The sequence below is a fragment of the Vanellus vanellus genome (assembly GCF_965231255.1).
Source record: "Vanellus vanellus genome assembly, chromosome: 6".
Lineage (NCBI taxonomy): Eukaryota > Metazoa > Chordata > Aves > Charadriiformes > Charadriidae > Vanellus > Vanellus vanellus.
In genome coordinates this window covers 44,466,076-44,487,472 of record NC_138911.1, presented here as the reverse complement: position 1 = coordinate 44,487,472, position 21,397 = coordinate 44,466,076, and the positions used below count along the sequence as shown (strand labels likewise).

The window sequence follows — 21,397 nt, the reverse complement described above, 5'->3', positions numbered from 1 at the left end:
GAGCTGAGACAGCAGCCGAATCCTGTCCCCACACCAGTTATTCCTGGGTGGATCAAAGAAGTTCTAAATCCACTTACTAGATGAAGGAGGCAAAATTCTTCCTTAGCACTTCTGAAAACCAGGCTTTCTCTTGTACATAACTATGCTGAGTAGTTTTAGGCTTGTTTGCCAGATGTTCTGGGCATTACAAGTTGCAGTGCTTGGCATCACTAAAAAATAAAAATAATCAAGACTTTATAGCTCCAGAACTATAGATAAAATACAAGATTAAAAAAAGGGGAAAACTGGCCAACAGTTCAAATCCTCAGAACAACTCCGAAGACATTCTCAGACATTGTCAAGCTGCAAGACTTGTGGACTCCAGAGTTTTACCTCCCCTTTCATGTTGAAGAAGCATCTGACAAAGTTAGGCACGTGCACCAGGACGGCTTCTGTGCTTAATCATAGCACTAGAAAAACACCTAAATAGCTTCCTATTTCACAGTCAAACTTGGAGGAAAGAAGGGAGAAAGTCTTCTGGAATATTTCTTAAACACATTATGAATAAAGGCAACTTTCTTTTAATATTGCGCTTCCATGCCTCCTTGCTGTCAAAGGCAAAGCTTAACACGTTCGGACTTTAATGTTAAAAAAAAGGCATATTTTTTCTGATAAAGTTGTGCCACTTTGACACTGCTTTTATAGTGGTCTTCAATATTCTTTTTTAAATTTATTCAAGACTTTAAAGCCACAACATCTAATTAATTATTTCCATTTGTAAAAACTTATGCCAGTAAGTCACAGCCCTCTTGTGTTTTCTTCTTATCTAAAGGAAATATTTCACTGTACTCAGTTCTTCAGCTGAACTGTGCATCTGCTGAGCAGACTGGTTTGGAAAAAGAGGTACAATGGAAAGGTTGCAGGTTTTGCCACAACTTAGCTTATTACAATATATTGTTCCTGCCTGAAAAGAGTTAAGTGAGTTTAGTTTACTCATCACACTGAACTCCACTGAGGTGTAAGATTATATTTTGTTTTTATCAAAGATGCTTACTAAAAATAAGCTAAGCCTTAAGGAAAAGGTAGTTTAGTACTTAAAAGTTTTCCACAGCGCTTTCAGGACAGGTTGAAAAAACACACCTACTCTCAGACATCCATTAATAGACACCTCCCTAAAAACCTGTTTCTCAAGATATTTGAGAAGTCCAGAGACCCTACAACTAGCAAACTCATGCTCCAATCACATTTTTTTTTTAATCAGATGAGATACAGTTTTGTTTCAAAACATTTTTGATAACATTAGATAATTTTTACATACTTGTTTAGAATAAGGGTTTAACATTAGTCTGAATGAATTTCTACAGCAACTGGAACTACATTTTGCTTTGATTTACAGTATCATATTCCTGTATTAGTAAACAGTGCCACTTTTACATAGAATTGTATTACACAGGATTACAGTTTTAAAAAAAGGTCCATCACTGGGTTATTTGTATTACCAATACAAATGGATTGGTAATACAAAAAATGGGATTTTTAAGAACTGCAGATGCACAGACAATTCTTAATTTCCCTGATCTCGCTAATGGACTGAATGGCTGTATTATTGGAAAGAAAGTGTAATATGTAATACTAAGTGGGTTCTCAATAAAGTCTCTGATTTGATTTTATTTTTATTTTTTTGGTAATTTTTAAGATAAATTTGGAAAGTTTATATTACATCAAGTAGAAAACAAGCTACTGGGCAGATACAACTGGAAGGGAACCTCAGTATGATAGCGGCATATGCTATTTTTAGTAAGTTTTCTCTCATAAGTGCAAGACAGTGAATGTTTGCCAAAAGAATTTTACATCCAGGAGGGTTTTTGAAATATGAAAGATACTTTTAAACTATGAAAAGAATTATAATTTTTGCCTAATATTTAGTAACCTTCAGATACTGTAATTCCACTTCAGATCCTGGAAAAACATTCTGGAGACAAATATTAGTCTACCACTGGATAGTGAAGAGGAGGAACAAAATTACATTTCAAGGGGAAACTGTTTTAATTAGAGTTACCTTGTACACCTGCACAGCAGTCACCTTCAGTACAGTGTGAGAAAAAGTGTTACACCCCGCAACTGTGTTTATTCTTTCTACCATCAAATTCTGAGTCCATAACGCAAGAAGCTGAAGCTTGCTCCCAGACATATTTATATCACCGTACATTTCTGCTACTGCAGTGCAGAAAACTAACTTAAACACTCTTAACCGGTTGACTATACATCCTAGGATAACAGAGTCTCTTGATATATCCATTGCACCCTAATCCATAATATTTATGACAAAGGAATCCTTCATGGGTGCTCCATTCTTTTATACTGTCGGGGTGCCATGAACAAACTGGTGGGCTGCATGCACTAGTGCCCTTTCACAGTTGTATTGCATCAGAAACAGCCTCATTATGATCCTGAAAGAAATCCCATTGTATCGAAAAACAGAAGGTGAGTCTATTGTCACAGGGAGCTGCATTTCCGTATCTGTCCTTCTGCAGCCTAATTGATCTTTGCCGTTTGGAAAGAAAGCCCTATCACATGAGAAGCAGACCTCAGTGATCTGATCACCAACCCGGCAAATGAAAGCCGCTGAGCTACTGCCTGTGCAGAAGCGTACAAAGTGCTACACTAGAACTTCTTACTTGTTAAACCATCTGATACACAAACCCCTTTACCTGAAGCCTACCTGACAAAACCAATGGTCAGATCCTGACCGTGCCGCAGTGGCCCTTTGCTGAAGCGGAACAAGTTACAAGCTCACAAACTACACCTTCTGAAGAAAACGAAAGACCGTTTGTAATCCCATCGCTTACCTAGAAGAGCTGTTCAGTGACACCAGCCCAGCACCCTAGGGCTGCTGAGTCACTACTCATGGCCACCACAATCTAACCTGATCTAACTCAGCTAACAGTGGCAAATTACTGACCCCAGTGACAATGGTACTTTGACAGGAGCCCAGAAAACCTGGAGCCTGTAACAAGCAACAGATGGAGAAATCACTGCTTCTGTATAATAAGGGCAGCTGATCAAGACATGTTTTGGAAGCCAAAACTTCTGAAAAATGTCCAGCTTGACAAAATACCTGTCAGGTCTAGTAACATCTTTTGTGAAGTGGATGTCAAGTCGAGAAGTCTATTTCTTATCGCCCTAGGACTCAACAGCTCCAATACATTACATATGGAAAAACCTGTGACTGAATGTTACAGCTTATTTATTAAACATCTGTGGAAAGATGAGTGGCAGTCATTTCAGTTAGCTACCTACATGTTTCAAATCTCAGCTTGCAAATTGGTTACTTACAAGTGTCTCCTCTTCTAGTTCAGACTGGCACAGATGGTCAGCTGAGGTACCTGATCCTGAACTACCTCCTTACAGGACAAAATCAACAGCATATGTTCTCTGAGAATCCATTTTATTGTCCTGCCAAACATGAAAAAGAGTTAAATTTCGTTCTAGATAAAATAAGCCTTCCTGATAGGAAGCAATTTCTAACAAAAATGGATTCTTAAATTATGAATTCCACCATCTACATAGCATTTGGATCTGATCACTTGCATCTCCAGCACACACAAGGCTGTTTGAACAGGGCCAACCTAATTTGTTAGTGTTATTGCAGCAACAGTTCCATTCTTACCCACAGCAACCAAGCAAGTTTTGCATTCATTTCTCCTTAACAAAGACATGTTAATTTGGCTACAGGTAACGTATGGGAGCACACCAAGAGCGTTAATACCTATTTACTCCTTTGAAAACCAAAAAAAATTAAAGCTCTAACATAGTGCACGTAAAGAATGTATAGTAGGAAAGATGGTGCTTATCAGTTTCATTTTATTCACTTGGTATTTCCCATAGTAGTGATGTGTTTTGCAAGTGAAGGGGTTTCCATCTACTGACCTTGGCATTCATCAGGACCATACTGTGATTTATATTGAGAATTCCAAGCCTTTATCTGATCTTATAAATAAATGTAAAATACATAAAACAATTATCCTAGTGTAAAATTGAATTTTATCTCTCTGTAACCAGCTTTTGTCTATGCTACATATTTCTATGTTTGAATACAATTCAAAATTAATAATAGGTATAATTTATTTTCTGACTTTTCATTATCTTGACATTTTAACAATCTTTTTTTTTTATATACTCAGGCTTTAATTTTATATAGGGCTTCAACCCCACAGTTCCTTTTTAGACACATTTAATATGTCTTTCAGAATATCTGTTCAAGGAATAAGCCTCCTGAAAGAACATATTGGCCATTTAGCAGACCAAAAAACAGTATAAGGAAATAACAGGACTTTATAACAAAGAAAAACACCAGATTAGGAGAAAAAACGTAGCACTGCATATAAATGACAGAAATACACATTTTAGAAGAAATCACAAGTTACAGTGAAGAATTAGAAGTAGAAAGTAGAGTTCTAAATTTTGTGGTTCTGGAAAAATTTTAATACACACTTTAAATTTTTATATATTTTTTTAAATAGCTGAAAAAGATAACCAAGGAAGTCTTTTTCCTATTAAAGCGCAGTCAAAACTTTATATTGAAAGCCGTAGTGCTAGCTGTTTAATATAGAGATTAGTCTAACCTGGACACGAGCTTTTCAGTGGTTCATGAAAAATCACTTTACTGAGCAATTTTGGGGGGCTTAAATATAAATTATACAAATGCACCAACCTAATAGTTTACTTTCTTTTCTTAGCACAATTAATTAACGTCACTTCAACTAACCATCACCGATGTTTTATTACCTCAGACATATGTATGTTGAATTCAAAGAAAGTTAACTGTGTCTCGAGTCAAGTTCTTACTACTGCACAGGCTCAAGTATACTTTGTATGCAAGTGCTATGGTTTACACAGAAGCTTTCTTCTAAGGAAAGTAAAAGGCTCAGAATGAGGGAAGGTCAAGGAGAAAAGAGACACAAGAAAAATCTCTTTTCTCCAAGGTGGCAGATCTGCAACAAAAGCAAGGAGCCCAATTCAGCCATGCTGCATGTACACAAACATACAAGGTAAAGCATGAAAAAAATCCCAAAGAGATTTTGATGAATAAATATGCAGAATGGCAAAGCTATATGGGCTGATAGCAAAATTGCAACTTTCCATACAGGGCAAGCAGAAGTCCATGACCATGGCCACTCTACATAAAGCCAGACTGGCCACACCAGTGCCTTGTGCGCACCAGCAACGGGATTCCTTCACGTCGGCAGCAACCGAAGCTGCTCACTGGGCCTTTGTGATTAGAGGAGGAATGTCATAACCATGGTGGTCTAGACTGTTACAAGTAAAAAAAACACATCCCAAAATGAGTGGCCCTTGGTCTGAAGTGGCTGTGGTCAGGACGAGGCATGTTTAGGAAGTAGTCCCTCGAATACCTTGTGATAAACACATGTGGAAAAAATAACACGAAAGAACACCGTAGTTAAATGAATAAAAGGTTAAAGAAAATAAACAATATTTTTGCAGCTTAGCATTTATTTGTGAACTGCTGGTCCAACTCTATGCTTGACAGAAAAGCTATGAGGCTTTTGGTAGCTTGACAAGACAATCTACAAGCTTGAATGAAATGTTCAGCTTAAGGAATTAGAATAAATCTGATGACTGATATGCTACTGAACGTGACAGACTGTCATCTGTTTTAAACAGGATCTCTGTAGGATGTACTGAAAGCAATTTTTTCCATTACCTTAAACATACTAAGACTTTTTCCAATGAATTCTGGCTAACCTATTAAGACAAAAGATCTTCTCAAACTCTTGCCATTTCAATAAAATAATGAAATAGTCATTTGACTTACTTGCATAATTAATTCATGGTGACACTGTGATTAATTTACATCCAGTCCACAAAAGCATACAACAAAACCCATTACTCTTACTTCCCAAATTAACTATAAAATTAGAAGATATGAGCAAATTAGTGATTAAACTAGCTTATCTAAGCCCTATTCGTACATAATGTTTCACACATAGAAATAGAAAATTGTTTATCTGTTATCAAAGCAATTAAATACATTCTTAATTGAGTCAGGAAAACATTGTAGTAGTATCTTTTTCATATTATCAGCAGATTTTATACAAAAATAGGTACAGGGGTTCTGCAATAGCTTTTTACAATTAAGAAAAACTGATCAACAAAAGTCCTACAGTGAAATGGTATTGCAACAGATAGCTAGGAATAGATTAAAAAACACAAACTCCAGTTTTAACCTGGCCAGATTCTAGAAAACTCTTAAAAATCGTAATACATGCATGTAATTACTATTTTAAATATATACATAGACACACTTATATAACAATGTAAAATAAGATAAAAGTCTTTGGGAGGCAATATATGCCATTTTAAAAACCATACAAGCATAAAATCATCAGCAAGATCTAGGCTCCAATGGGAATATCCTTCTTCTATCAGACTGTAAATAGTTCCTGTAGGAATTACTGAGGTGTTTTACCATCTCCTTATCCTAGAGATAATGATTCAAATCTGTCCTACAAACGAAAAAAAAAAAGGAAAAAGGGATTTTGTGACATCCACCTGGAATATGTGCCTTAGATACAGGGAATGGGCAAAACTGCTCATTGGTGGATAAAGAGCAGTAACATCAGTTTGAACCACACTGCATTTACAAAGCTGAACAGGGAAGCCAGCACAACTCCCCAGCCTGCACAATCTGCTTCCAAAGGGGAGTAAGACTCAAACCACCACCAAAGCCATTCAACGTTCAGAAAAGGCTACATGTCACAGACGCACACCATTTAAGATATTTTAGCTATCTGGTGAATTTCCCTCTTAGTTGGCTGATTTATGTTCCACTAAAGTTTCATATCACATATATTTCTAAGAACAGAACAGTCTATATTGTTTAGCACATAAGTGTCAGTATTAAACCAATTTACCTTGCTAGTTTCCCTTACTGCTATACAACAGTACCACAATTAGGGGTAATTAGCTCAGCAGGAAACCTGTTTCTAGGCATGGGCCAGATTGCAAGTATATACCACACGTATTTCACTGCCAGAACAGAGAATTAGCATTTTGAAAGATGCTAATTTTGAAAGAGCTAGTGAGCTTAGGTGTCTGAATGACCATTAAACTCAGAATATTAAAGCTTTGCCAAGTCCTGCTGCTAAGATGCAAATTTAAGCCATAAAGAGTTCAAGGACCTCAGTCAAAATCGTTTCGCGTGTAAGACTGCAGTTGTCTAGGTGTCCCATCTCCCCCCCATTTGCACTCAGAAACCACTCAGACCTCAGAAGACCAACAGACCTTTTTCAATCAGTTGCTGTGCTACAGCTGATCAGTACAGAAAATCACAAGCCTCTGCACAACCTGATGATTTGTTCTGTGTTTTGCAGGAGTTCTTTAAATGGCTCAGTTCCCATAATCTCTTCCCCCACTCAATGTAACCTGTTAACACAAAAAAACTATAGGGGTGATGAAACCTCACGCTACAGACAATTATCAACAGGTCTTTGAGGTACCCTATGCTGTCAGGAGAAAAATCTATTACTTCTGCTTATATCAGAATTAGAAATTAATCTGCTTGAGTTACCACCTGAGATCTTTTGGATCAAGAGAAATGGAACCAGAGCCCAGAAGCTCTGATTCTTTCCAAAGCTTTTCACAATTGCTAGCTCTCCATTTCTGTCATCTTCCCTAAGTCAAAACATAGGACCTCACTACAACCTCTGCTATTCAACATGTGTTCTATTTCCCTGCTAAATGCTTCAGGCACTACATAAAATCTCAAAAGAATCAGGTGCTGATATATAAGGAATGCTGAACACACACAGAGGTGGTCTCCACTTTGTTCAGGACAACTGCCAAATTCAACTGATGCATCAAGCACAGAAAAACATTTCTTATCAGTCATCTTTTCATGATGTTCTCCATGCACTAGCAGGTGCAAGACTATGTTTCTGTGTTTTGCTTTTTAAAAACACTTTAAGGCCAAGTTTAATGAAGGCTTGTCTTTTCTTCCCACCTTTTAATGACCAGTAAACCCACCCCTGTTGATTCTACCACTCATTTGATGTTCCATACAAGATTATTAAGCTCTTCTTTTGCTTCTAAGAGCAAACATTCGTTGGAATGTCATTTTCTGGACATTTTGCCTTTTCAGCTCTACCCTATATTTCATTGAAGGCTCTACTGTCAACCTTTTCCTGAAAAAGCCCACTCCCTCTCCAAAGAAAATGCTCCTTTAAAAAGAACATGAGCTAAAACTTTGTAACCATTCCCTTGAGGAGGAAAAGGCTTATTTGTATAAACACTCAAGCCAAATATTTATATTCTTCTACAGCTTCCTTTTTGTGGTAATATCACTGCCTCTGATAGTAACTAAATAAAAATTCAAACAACACAAAAACATGGTCGCTCTATCCTGCTTTAACAATCCAAAGATGGTTTAAGATACATTGTTAATGCCAAATGTACATGCTGAAACGTCAATCATATGTAAAAAGTCACTGCAGTGACCAATTGTTGCACAGAAGTCAAATTTATTTAAAAAAAAGTTAAAAAAAAATGATGCTAACAGAAGTAGATGATATTTATATAAATTTATGTGTTCCTTCCTCAAAAATTTAAGATGCATATCCAGCTAAGCTTCTAACATGCTTCTATGAAATTGCAAAATGCTTTTCATAACAGATTCTAGAATAAAATAGACTATTTTTTTACTATTGAAAAATAAGTTACTACTTGTACTGGGTCTTATTTGCACGGAGTTAACTTTCTTCATAAAGGCCCGCATGGTATCATGTTTTTGATTTGTGGCTAAAACATTCCTGATGTTACACCAATGTTTTGACTATTGCTAACACTGCTTGCACATCATCAAGGCTTTCTCTTCTCCCCCTCCCATTCTGCCTTCCAGATTAGCCTGAGAGGAAGCAGAGAGCAAAGAAGTTGCGACCCAAACTGACCCAGCTGACCCAAACTGGCCAAAGGGATATTCCATACCTTATAACATCGCTCTCAGCAATAAGAACTGGGGTAAAGCAAGAAGGGGGTGTGCAGTTTGTCTTCTGAGGCAGCTGTTGCTCAGAGACTTGCTGGGCACTGTTATGCTTGTAGGTGGGAGGTGGTGAGTGACTCTATTTGCATCATTTGTTTTGTGGTTTTTTTTCATTCTTCTTTTTCCTTTGCTTATTAAACTGTCTTTATCTTGAACCATTAATTTTCTTATTGATGTTCTCCCTATTCTCTCCCCCATCCCGCCAGAGGTGGTGGCGAGTGAGCAGCTGTGCGGGTGCTTAACTGCTGGCCAGGGTCAACCCACTATGCCAGGGTTTTTGTTTTCTCCCTCCAACGCACAAGGACAGTTGTGGTTTGTGCTTGTTTTTTTAAATGCACTGAAACCATAACAAGTTGGAATACTGTCTACAACTCCCTCTCCAAAGTGCAACAAATACTTGGCTTTGAAGGACCGGAGTGGTGTACCACAAAAAAAATCCATGATTTCATTTTTGCAAGCCATAAGCAAAAGTGATTACTAACCATTAAAACAAACAAAACAGACCAAATGATAGCATTCCAGCAAAATTCTAACTCAAGAATTTATTTGTGACACATGCTTTCACAATGTCACTTTTAGCCCCATTCCCTAACATCTGAATGTTGGTTTCGTATGCATAATGAACGGCAGGCAGAAACACATTTCCAAAGATTATTTCAGATTGGAACTTAGCTCAGTATTCATATAGTCATCAGACAAATCTGCAGGCTTTGAGAATGATTTATTTTTTCTTTTGGGATATAAGGTACTGTACAGGAGTGTTAGTGCACAGAAATATTAGTCAGAGTAAGAACACTGGGAACCCACACCCTTCCCATTGTTTTGAAATGTAAACATTAAGTCATCTAGAATTTCAAATAAGAAATGCAGGGTATATGTTATACAAATTGTGTACCTGTTACAAACACAGAATAATCCTAATCAGTCAGATTTTTCAAATATATACCTATTGGCACAAACACAACAACATCCCCCCCCCCCCCCAAAAAAAAAAAAAGAATAAAAACTTACTACCTCTTTTTCTCTGAAAAACATTATCCTCCTTTCTCCCTTTAAAATTAAGAGCTGTATCTCACATTTTCAAATAAAATTAGCACCTTGCTGTTTAGGAACTGTTCTCACACTACAGCAACTTATTTACATACAAATCCACATCAGGTAAACTTATTTCTAAAGGAGGTTGCTTGCAACTTGCACATTCTTCAGAGTTTTACGAGTGGCCCACACAGAGGTCAATAAAACAAGTCCACTGTATCAGTTAGTTGAACTGCGTAACACAGCACCAGGCTGAGGGTGTGGACACACACTGTGCAATACGTGGAATATGCAAGATCAGCTACTGGTGATTTTGAATTTATGAACTGCACTATTCAACAAATTTCAGCACTCAAAAATATAGTTTCAAAAGGATCAGCAGTTAGTATTAGTGAGAAACAAAAATACAAACCCAAGTCCCAAAACTTAAATTTTAAAAGCAAATTCTTCTGCTTTGTGAGTTTCTTAAGAGCTTCCCACGCACCCTGTTTTCGATGCTCTCAACCAAGATTTGCCTAATGACAAGCAGTTGATTCAGAAATTAACTGAAAAGGGAAAAAAAAAAACACAGCATACCAGATGAGCTCTCACACCTGCCTCCCATGAACAACACAAAACTGCCCCTAAGCTTCTCAGGGCACAGTCACTGCCTTGAATTGCACAGCTAATACTAGACATTTAATTTTAAAACCATGTTCATTTATTACATATGAATAAAACATATTACAGATACATGCTCAAGAAGCTTCCCCTGCCTGGCTCTCCGGATGGAGAGGCTGCAGGTACTCTCACCAGCCCGCTAAAGTCCGGCTGTTGACACAGGGCTCCATCTACTGGTTCACGATCCTGCACACCCACAGGAAGAGCTTGTGGGAAAAAAAAATTTAAAATCTCAACAGCTATTTCACATCTCTGTTTGCTAATGAGACCAGGATATTCAGAAAACACTACTGGTTCAGAACAAAAAGGTCAACCAAATACATGCACTCACACATGGTAGGGGGAAACAGCTGTTCGTCTATGAAATCTTTTATTACCCTTTAATATTTGTAAAATGTATCTCAAAAACTGTTCTGACCATTTTTCTACAACAGGCAACATACGACTATACACTCCTGATCCAGATGTACATCTTTACCATTCCTTCTTAAAGCATGCAAATAAGCAAACAGATAACTCAGAAAAAATACTGGAAATTAATTTCATAATTTCTGCACAGTTTAAGGCATTAGAGGTGGTCTTTTTTTTTCCCCGTAAAAAAGGGGGATTCCTCAAATGTACAGAAGCAAAAAATTTCAGTAGGAGACTGCCATCAGTTTTCATCAGGGGTATTTCTGCCCTGTAGCAACTGTGGCTCATGCAGCTACAGTATGTTTAACTTTAAAGATTAATTCAGGTTACTGCTATTATATGCAGCATTTCTCAAATTGAGTCATTGAACCCTTGCCTTACTAGCCTCCCTCTGCTTTCAACTCATGTTTGGTAGTGAAAGAGAGCAGTATCTTTTCCTCCCCAGGACCCTCTATGCCCATCAGCTAACCCTGTTGAGCTCAGGCAGCAGAAGAGAAGCCGGAATGGAAAGCAGCAGCAGTGCTATCACTTCCATGGATCAGTTCAGGTAGGTACCTGAGCTCGTTTTGAACAATTTTACTGTGGTGACTGTGGAGCAACACAGGAGAAATTAGATAGCACCTGCCCAAGCAGCGACGACATCTAGCTGGCAAAGGCCAACAAACGGCTGACCAGTCTGTTCTCCAAGGCATGTCTAGCAAGATCAGCAGCTACCTTCAGACCTGGTGTGAGGAAAGACACAGTGCAGGAAAAGGACAGTGAGCTCCACAACTCCTCCCCACCTCTTTGCTTTAAACACCCTGCCCCACACTCAACACCAAGCTGCAGGCAGCTAAGTGGGGCTCAGTACTGTTGGAGGTGCAAGGGCAATGGGGTCAGGGTAAGGAAATCATGGAAATACCCACCTCACTCACTCCGTACCTATACATAGGAAAAGATGAGAATAATTCAGCCAGGAGGAGCTGGAAACAACCAACAGACAGTCACAGCACGAAGGCAGGAATGGAGTGAGGAGTAATAAACCCCAGGCACTACGGCATATCCTATAAGGCAGGGAGAACTGCTGAACAAGGACAGCAGGGAATTCATGCAGCTCCTCCTGGGGCTCAGTTTTCCCAATTTAGCTTGTCCCCCTAAAATGACAGTTGAAAAGACTAATGGACAAAATATCTTACAATGAACTTGCATAACACCACAGAATAAAAACAGGATGCTGCCTTTTTTCTTTCTTTTTTTTTTTTTTTTTAATTTTAACTTGAAGGAAAATAAAAAATTAAACCTTGAAGGTGGCTTTTCACTTGCCAAATTCAAATTTTAATAAAAATGCATTTTAAAATACAACTGAGCAGAACTATGGGATTGCTGATGTCTCTTTAAGGAAGAATGACATCAATGCAGGCTACACTTGAGAAGGATATAGGTGTGGAACTACATCCTTTTTCATCATATATAGTCAGGTGCAAAGACAAAAGTTTAACTTCAAGATTCCTGTGGTCTAATGAAAATAAATACCACTACAAACAGATCCAAGAATACAGACTTATTAAACACTGTTTGTTTGTCTTCGGATATAGATCATGGGAACTGAGATATTTAACTCCTTCAAGACTAATTTTCATTCTATCTTAAACTGCTTACACTGTCAGCAACCTCATGGGTCCTGACAACTAGTGGATGGGAAAAAAAACACAAACAACTGGATAAAAGTCAACTAGCATCTGTGAAAATGGATTTGACTTGGTATCCGAGTATTTGATTGTCCTACTCTGGTTACACTGAGCAACTGGATGTCTATGACACTACCTGTATCACTCATATTTGTAATAAAGAAATTCAAAATCAGAACACATTTTTGTAGCTCTGTAAATAGAGATACAAAACGTTCAACAAACCTTAAAGTCATGGTGGATGTTTCATAGTGCCATCTTCCTTATTACAAGGAAGGTACCAAGGAACAAATTCATCATACAGCGCTTATGTCAAATTTCAGATAAGAAAACCACATCCTAATACTCTGCTACAACTGAAAATGGAAAACCTGCAGTGCACACATAAAAGCACACTATAGAAAAACATGACGAAAAATACTGCTTTGTTTCTCATGCTTGTATCCAAAAATTTACATAACCAAGTTAACACATACTCACCTACTAAGCACCTAATGCTGCAAAATCCTACAGAACCTAAAATTTTATTTACTTGAATGTGAACCACAACGACAACACATTGAGAAACAGAATCTTAAAGCAAGTGTAAATCAAATAAATTTGAAATTAAGAACTGTACTTGAGAAAATAGAATTGTGTCTTTCTAAAAGTAATACTAATAACTTTATTATAGGCAAGGTATAATTTATGCAACTACCACAAGCATAAATGACAATACCAGACCAGATAGGACACTGCATTAGATATGTATCTTCTTCACATTTCACCATCTAATCTCTCCCTAACAGGACTAGCAGTTTTTAAAGAAACATATAACTATGTATCATACCATTACTGAGAGAAATTAATGCTTAAAAAAAAACATACTTATTTTTGCATAACTTCTTTCAATAGCATTGAAGTGGCCACTGGAGTGTCTTAGGATAATTTTCTAATTATGCTGAGTTAGTGTTCTCAGTTCTCTAACTACACACTCAGCTACAAGATGAGTTACCATTTTCCTTGGTAATTAGGCTTATCCTTTTGACAGTCAATTAGGCTTCTAAAATGAAGTTAAATCTATAATACTTAGGAAAAAAACAACAAAAACATAGTATAAATTGAAATTTTATTTTCTGTCAGATGTATTACGTAAGGACTAAGAATAGTTCCACTTCCTCACCTGTTGGTACATTAGAATTAACAGGGGGGAGGTGTGTGCCAAATGCATACATCTGGAAATAGTGTAATGAAAGAAAGCTGATTACTCCCAAAGGAAACAAGCCAACAACATCTCAAAAAGAAGAATCAATGTTCACAATACAAAGTTTTATACATGTATTTAACTTTGTGCATTAAAAACTGAAAGAACACACAATAATATTTTTAATTGTGTAAACACTCTGCCAAAAAGAAATATTTTAATACTTTTCATTTCCATACATATCAACTGCCATGCCTCAGAAAGCCCTATTTCCCCAAGACAATCTATGCTTAGTATCATTCATTGTTAAGTTGGCAACTAATGACAATTTCTATTTCTGGTCCCACCAACCCTAATTCACACACACACACAACCATGAAACAATTCTTCAGCACTAAATACTCTCTTTACAAGTGGGTATTTTTATTTACAAGCCAAGATAAATTACTAGATTTGTACATTTTAAAAACACCATTAAAAATCAGGGGTTTCGCTACAAGTACAGCAGTCTTTGATCCCATGTTGAATTCTCTCGTAGTGGAGCATCATACAGCATTTTCAGAACTGTTTCAATTCAGACACAACCCTGCTGTCATTCCACAAATCCTGACGGGAACTGCTACACCTTCCCTCCAAAGATTTAATCAACAACCAAGCATTTTAATCCTTCTTTGTCCTAATACTACATTACTGAAGCAGATTAGATTTTTCTAATTTATTTCACACTTAACATTTAAATTAGTGCATAGCGAGCTGGAATATTACTATTTAAATGAACGTATAACTTAAAGATCAAATTCTGTCTTCAACAGATTTACATAAAAGGACAGAAAGGATAACATTTGTCTACCAGCATGTTATGTGGATGTCCTTAACTCAATTTACTATGGATTTCATGGTGCAAAAATTAATGCCCTCCAGGAGCTGAACTCATTACCAATTATTTCTTCCAAACCCACAGTATAATCCCACGCTGCTGTGACCGATGGAAGTTTTGCCATTCACTTAAAGGCAAGTTGGATCTATTCCTTGGTTTGCTACTCTAGCAAGTGATACTGAGTAAAATGATACCATAGATGCTGTCTTGACTTCTTTCTAAGAAGGAAAAGATACTATGAACCAGTCTCATGTATTTTATTGCCTGCTAAACCTGAGAGCAACACACTGAGGATAATTTTAACTATACAGAAAGCCACCAACAGAATTATATGCCTTTTTCATCATTAAGTTTTAGAATACACTTCAGCAATAATAATGGCAAACAGTCTGTAGAGTCACTCACAGAGCCTCCTCAGTCCTTTGTTCCCTTCCCTACTCCAGAACCCACAGAAACATCCCTGCAAATCATCTGGCACAGGTACATCACACTGAATTCACAGCACACATACAAATAGCCTCCCACTAGGCACCTGACTCAATAAACTCCTTTTACATGCCTGTAACAGAAAAGCACTGGTAAACAAAAAAAGAAAAATAAAACAAGCTATACACATATTCTGGTGGCCAACATAAAGTTGACCATAGGTCACAGGTGCCACAACTCTAGCTTTCAAAATAAAAAAAAAACTTTCAAAATGATTAACTGAACCACTGCGGTTTAATTCCTCTGAAAAGCATGAAATAAATCTGACATCTTTGACAAGGCTCAGCCAAGTGTAATGGTGCACAGTAACTACAACAAGCTGTTTTCATGTGTAGTTCATGTTAAGTAACATACAGATGAAACCCATAAAGAACACATACTGCATTATGATAGCTATCCACTGGCATTCAATTTTAGTGACCACGACCCTGTTACTTGTACTTGGGACAGATAAGCAGTGCCTGTTTCACACTTCATACAAGAAGGCTCAAGAAATTCCACTTATTTGAGAGAATTGTAACTACCACATATGAACATTTAAAAAAATATTAATGGATTCATTGATACTATGAAAATCCAAAATCAATCCCAGCAATATTTCATATAAAATATTTTCAAAATTCTAATACATAATATTCTTTAATATACCAAAGGCCACCACTCTGCAGAAGCTTCCAGTTTGCATTTTAACCTGTCCTTAACAGACAGAAGTCCACATCTAGGATCACCATGGAAAACAGAAGCCTGCTGTTACAGTTTCTGTACCATGGCTCATGAGGCTAGCAGGGAGCATGCCAAACATCCTACCACTTAAAAAACTGGTGGCTCAAAGCAGCAGAGATTTGTCTTAACAAATGAGCATACACAATGGCTCTTTCCACAGCTGTATCTGTTCTGCAAATAAGGGTTCAACACTTTCTATTACCCCTTCAAAACTGTTTTCCATTAAAAGGAAAAGGCAAAAGCCAGCACTTGTACTTTCAGAAATATCTGTCAGTTGCAACATTACCCTGTAGTTAAATCTGTTAGTAGACTGCAGCCCAGAAGGGTTGGTTGGTTGTTTTAAAAGTAAGTTTCAAAACATCTATTGCCCTTATAGGATAACAGATGTAAAAGTGAAAAGAAGACTCTGAATAGATTTGTGAAATCTTCACTAAAGTGAACATCAAGTCAGATTAGCAATTCATAGTTTAAAAACATTTCACTTTCTGCATGCTGCCATTAACATGCAGCATCTACTCTGCCATATGTTTGACAGCCTAGAAATTTTAAATGGATGTAGCAAAAAGATTAATTAGGATATCCCTCAAGTTCACATGATTGATTTTACACAAAACTGTGATCAATAGGCAGGACCCTCTCCCCCTTCACCCTCAGCTCACATACACCTTCTTGCTTTCTCTTCTAGTGAATACTTTAATGATTCTTTCCACAGATAATTAGCAAACCCATATTTTCCCTCCTCCCATAACCTCTTCCAGCAAGCTCTAAGAAATTCCTTACATTTTTACTAACCTAGGCACCCTCAAAAACTAAAAACTCCACAAATTGTAAAAAAGCTAGATCTGGGCCACGGGGGCATCACTATTCTGCCAGTAACACAATGTGCTGGGTTTCCCTTGCTGCAAGAGAAATAGTAAATTCAACAATTGTTTTGTTTCTTACTGGTAAAGAAAAGAGGGTAACACCATAACAGTGCATTTCTAATCTAGCATCATAAAGAATGACTTCTAACAAGCAGAGAGCTAGAATAACCGAATGTAAAGAACAAAAGTAACATTTCCCTCTCCAACAGGGGCAAACTAATAATTAAAAGGGAAATTAAGTGAACCCAGAAACAAAACAAAAAAGGGCAAGAAGTCTAATTAGTTATTACGTGAAAACTGAGGAAAAGATTTTTAAAATGTCATTTGTGATCCCTGTATCAGTGATGGGCAGAAGAGCTCGTAGCTGTCATGAAAATGGTACCTCACTCATGTATACAACTCAGTCTCACACATCTCCCACAGCTGAAAGACCTTGACATGAATGACTACATTTTGCTTACTTAAAACAAAATAAAAACAGAAATACCGAATATGTACTTTAACTGTTATGACTTAGTTTTAATTCTTAAACCTCAAAAGATATTAAAGTTAGTACCATAACATATTTGAATAAGCAAATAATCCAAAACAGGTGGTTTCAGGTTGAATCGAAGTTGTATATGGCCTGAGCAAAACTGGCCAAGAATAGATGCTCAAAGAACAAGGCAAGCACATCACTGTGTTTCCCAAATACCCACAGGTCCCACAACCTCCAGAATTTGCAGCTCTGAGATCCGCTGAGCCAGAAGCACATCTCTGTGGTTAACTGATTTTAGTTCCATGACTAAAGCATGGCAACTTAAGACTGTTCTAACAGTAGTTAGAACTTGCTGACATATCAAAAACACACTCTGCCGCTGCAGGGCACTCCAAATTATCAAATTCAGGGTCAGCAAACTCCTACACCGTTCAGCTCCAACCACCTCAACCCCTGAAGCTGTCCCTAGGCCCAGTTGTAGTTGTTCCACAGGCAAATATCAAAGTGTGTGTTGCCTCAGATACAACAGGCCTCTGTGTACACATCCTGAATGTTTTTCCTCCAGACTGCTCACACTGAGAAGCCATAGACCTTTTCCTCAAATGAAACAGACCTTCACAACACCATCGAGAAAACAGGTCAGCATGAAATTTACTTCGACTAGAAGCTGAGGTATACAATTCATTGGGACGTCCTAAGGATCTTTCTTGAAAGTCATAAATGTGCACAAAAAAAAAAAAAAAGCAGATTGCAAACTTTATTTTGGCACGGTTTTTTGCTGTGTTGTTGTTTGTTGTTTTTTTTTTTTCTTTAATATATTACTATTCTGAGTGCCCTCCACAGCCTATTCTCACCTGACGCTAAAGAACCAGCACTGACCTCCTGAATTTGCTGGGGACAGGCTTCACCTCAGACTCTCCAAGCGCAGTCCCGTCCACCCCCCCTTCCCGGGAGGCGACGGCAGCCTGCCTGTCCGTCCGTCCCTTCCCCGCTGCGCTGACAGCCTCTGAAACTCCACACCGCGCATCCCCGAACGGGAAACTCGCTTCCCCAGAGCGGGGGGGACCCGGCGGCCGCCGGTCAGAGGGCAGTAACGGTAACCCAGCCAGGGGCTGCCACAGCCCACGCAGCCGGTGAGTGGAGCAAGGGCCCGGTGGCGGCGCAGGCCAGGCGGCGGCGGCGGCGGCGGCGGCAGCAGCAGCGGCCCGGCCCCGGAGGCGGAGGAGGCGAGGAGGCCGGGCAGGGCCGCTCGCCCGCGGGGAGGCGCTGAGGGCAGAGCGGGCCTCTACCAACGCCGCCTCAGCGGGACGCGCCGCCGCCGCCCAGCCCCGCCGCAGAAGACGGGGCAAGTTCAAACGCGAGCGCCGCGGGGCAGCCACGGCCTCGCCGGACCGCAGCCGCCGAGGGAAGCGCCCCGCCAGCCCGTTACCTGCGCGCTCCGGCCCCGCGCCGCCGCCTCCACAACAAAGCCGGGGCGGGAGGAGAGGAGAGGACAGGAGAGGCGGGCGGGCGCGCGCGCCGTCCTCGGGAGCGCGCAGCGGCGGGGCCGCGGTGGCGAGGGCGGGTCTCGGCGGCGCGGCCGCGGGGGGGGCTCGGGGGCGGTGCGACGGTCAACCGTGTTGGCGGGTCGGGACCGGCGGGGCTGCGTGAGTCTAGGGGGCTGGCTTGCGGGTGTCCCCTGGCGCGGGTCGCGGGAGCGGGCGTCTGTCCCACCCGCGTTGTCCCCGCAGGGTCGTTCCCTTGTTCGGGGCGGGGGGGGGTTAGCGCAGGAGCCCTGCTCGGGCCGGCGGCAAAGGATATCAAAGGATATCAAAGGATAGCCCCTTGCTGAGGGCTATCGTAATCACAAATGGAGGGACAAACCCTGCCAGGGCTATTAAGGAGGAGAACGTAGTGGCCCACACGTACTGGTTTGGGAAGAGGCCGTATGAACATGGGGTTTAGGAAGGTCGCCCTTTGCGAGGGATTGGGCAGGGGGCGATGGAGAAGGAGGAGAGATGTGCGATCTATAAGAGACTTTCAGCAGGAGAATTTAATTGTGTTGAGGTGAATATATTCGGGGGTTGAATATTGTGAGGTAAACGTAATAGTTTCCTAACAATAGCAGAGTTTATTTTTTTAAGGACCAGGTGTTATGCTATTCTGTGAATGTATCTCTTTGTAAGTTATACACCCTCTGAACATTGTTTTTTCAGTTTTTTTTTCATTTAAACCTTCTTTTTTTGTTGCAGTGACACCTCCTGCATAAAACAAATCTAACCAACCATTTTCTTCACCCTCTGATCAACTCCAAATTCTCTTTAGTGTTGAACCACCGCAGCAAGTCCGCCCTAATACTAGATTTGCTATTTGTATCAAAGGGAACGTTGTGCAGCGAGACCTACATCTCCGGAACAAAAAAGTAGTGATGTTTCAGCATCTGCTTTTTGATGATACAGAACACTGGAGACATGATGATCCTGCTGTATTTATTGAGCAGTGGTCTCAAAGAGCCAAACCAAGGGATCTAATGCAAATGTTAATGAAACATTGAAGTTGAGATTTTAATTACTTAAAGGTCAGCACATCCAATGTTTATTAATTTAAGGGAGTTATTCTGTATTCCTACAGCAATCCCCACTCTGCTCCTACATAAATCAAAGAATTCAAGTTACTATTTATTTGCTGATGCACGCAAATTATATAACTGAATTCTATAGCTGAATATTATTCTTTTTACAATTATAGTCTCAGTCTTAACGCTTTATTAACACTTCTCCACGTATTTTCTGTGTTCCCCTACTTTTCAGTAGCAATAAAAATATTGTTCTTCTCTTTGTTGTAAATTACCAAAGGCTGCATTTCTTTTCAAGCTTGGAACCTTTACTCAGTTAGCAACATTTGTTGCTACATTATCCCAAAACACTCACAGGCACTCTGTAAACTAACATATCAGAACGGTATTACAACTGCATGAAAACACTTTTCCAAAGGCACCTTTATAAAGTTTTGGCTTCCAATTACTATGGTACCTGCAATCCGTTCGCAAAACAGGAAAACAGTTTTGGAAAGGTTTGACAAATGATTCCCAAAAAAGCCTGTGAGGGGGATGAAAACACTGTAGTTTCAGAACCTTATGCCCAAAACCCACTGGTAGGCTGCTAAAAGATCATTCCTTCTCAAAATGCTCCTCAGGTAAAAATCATGGGATTTTGTTGGTAGAAAAATAAAGGTTCTTTCTCAGTGAATGAGGTGGACAGTTAAACAAGATTAATCTTCTTTCTAATAGGTTTTCATTATTTTCTCTCCATCAGTCTAAGAGTAACCTTTTTATTTCCATCCATCCAATCTGGAGAACTGTCATCTGAGAACTCTCTCTTTCACAACACTATTGGAAACAAATTGTCTCTTACAGCACTGCTTTTTGCCTCTATGAAATAAATAATGGCATTTTAATCCCAATCTAAAAACCTATTTTGTCTTTTATTGAAATATATTTTTCTCATTTACTAATTAATCACTTTTATTATGTGAATTCCATCTATCAGAATGCTGGAATGCTATTTTTTCCTGTCTATCAACTTCAGGTATTTCCATCTTCACTTCTATAGCAGTCAAGTATGTCTTTCTTCACAATGGACTTTTTCCTCAACTTTTTCCCTTTTCCTTGAGGAAAAGATGTGGTATTATTATAACAAGTGCAGATTTATCTTGTATCTTAAAGGTACCTTTCCAGGACTGGAAGGGGAGAAAAAACAGCATCTTCAACTCTGCTATGCTACATATATTCCTAGAGTCGGAGTCATGAATTCCCAACTTTAGCACAATGCCTCTGGTGTGCCTAGAATTCACTGAACCTAGGATTTTACCTTAAAAATCACTACCTCAAAGGCTTTAAATGAACATGTGGAAGCACCCCTCTTACTAAACTAAAATGTATATAGACAGCAGACTGCAGTTAAATACCTCAGACATGGAAAACAGCACATAAAATATAC

The 21,397-nt window shown here is 39.0% G+C and overlaps 1 long non-coding RNA gene across 1 annotated transcript in view; it reads right to left on the bottom strand.

The window, feature by feature from the left end:
- Window positions 1–18,877, bottom strand: part of LOC309673139 — a 28,901-nt gene extending 10,024 nt beyond the window's left edge. Inside the window, exon 1 of the long non-coding RNA XR_014269291.1 lies at window positions 18,850–18,877. This is a non-coding gene — a long non-coding RNA (uncharacterized lncRNA). The remainder of the gene's footprint in view (window positions 1–18,849) is intronic.
- Between the last annotated feature and the right edge of the window lie 2,520 nt (window positions 18,878–21,397).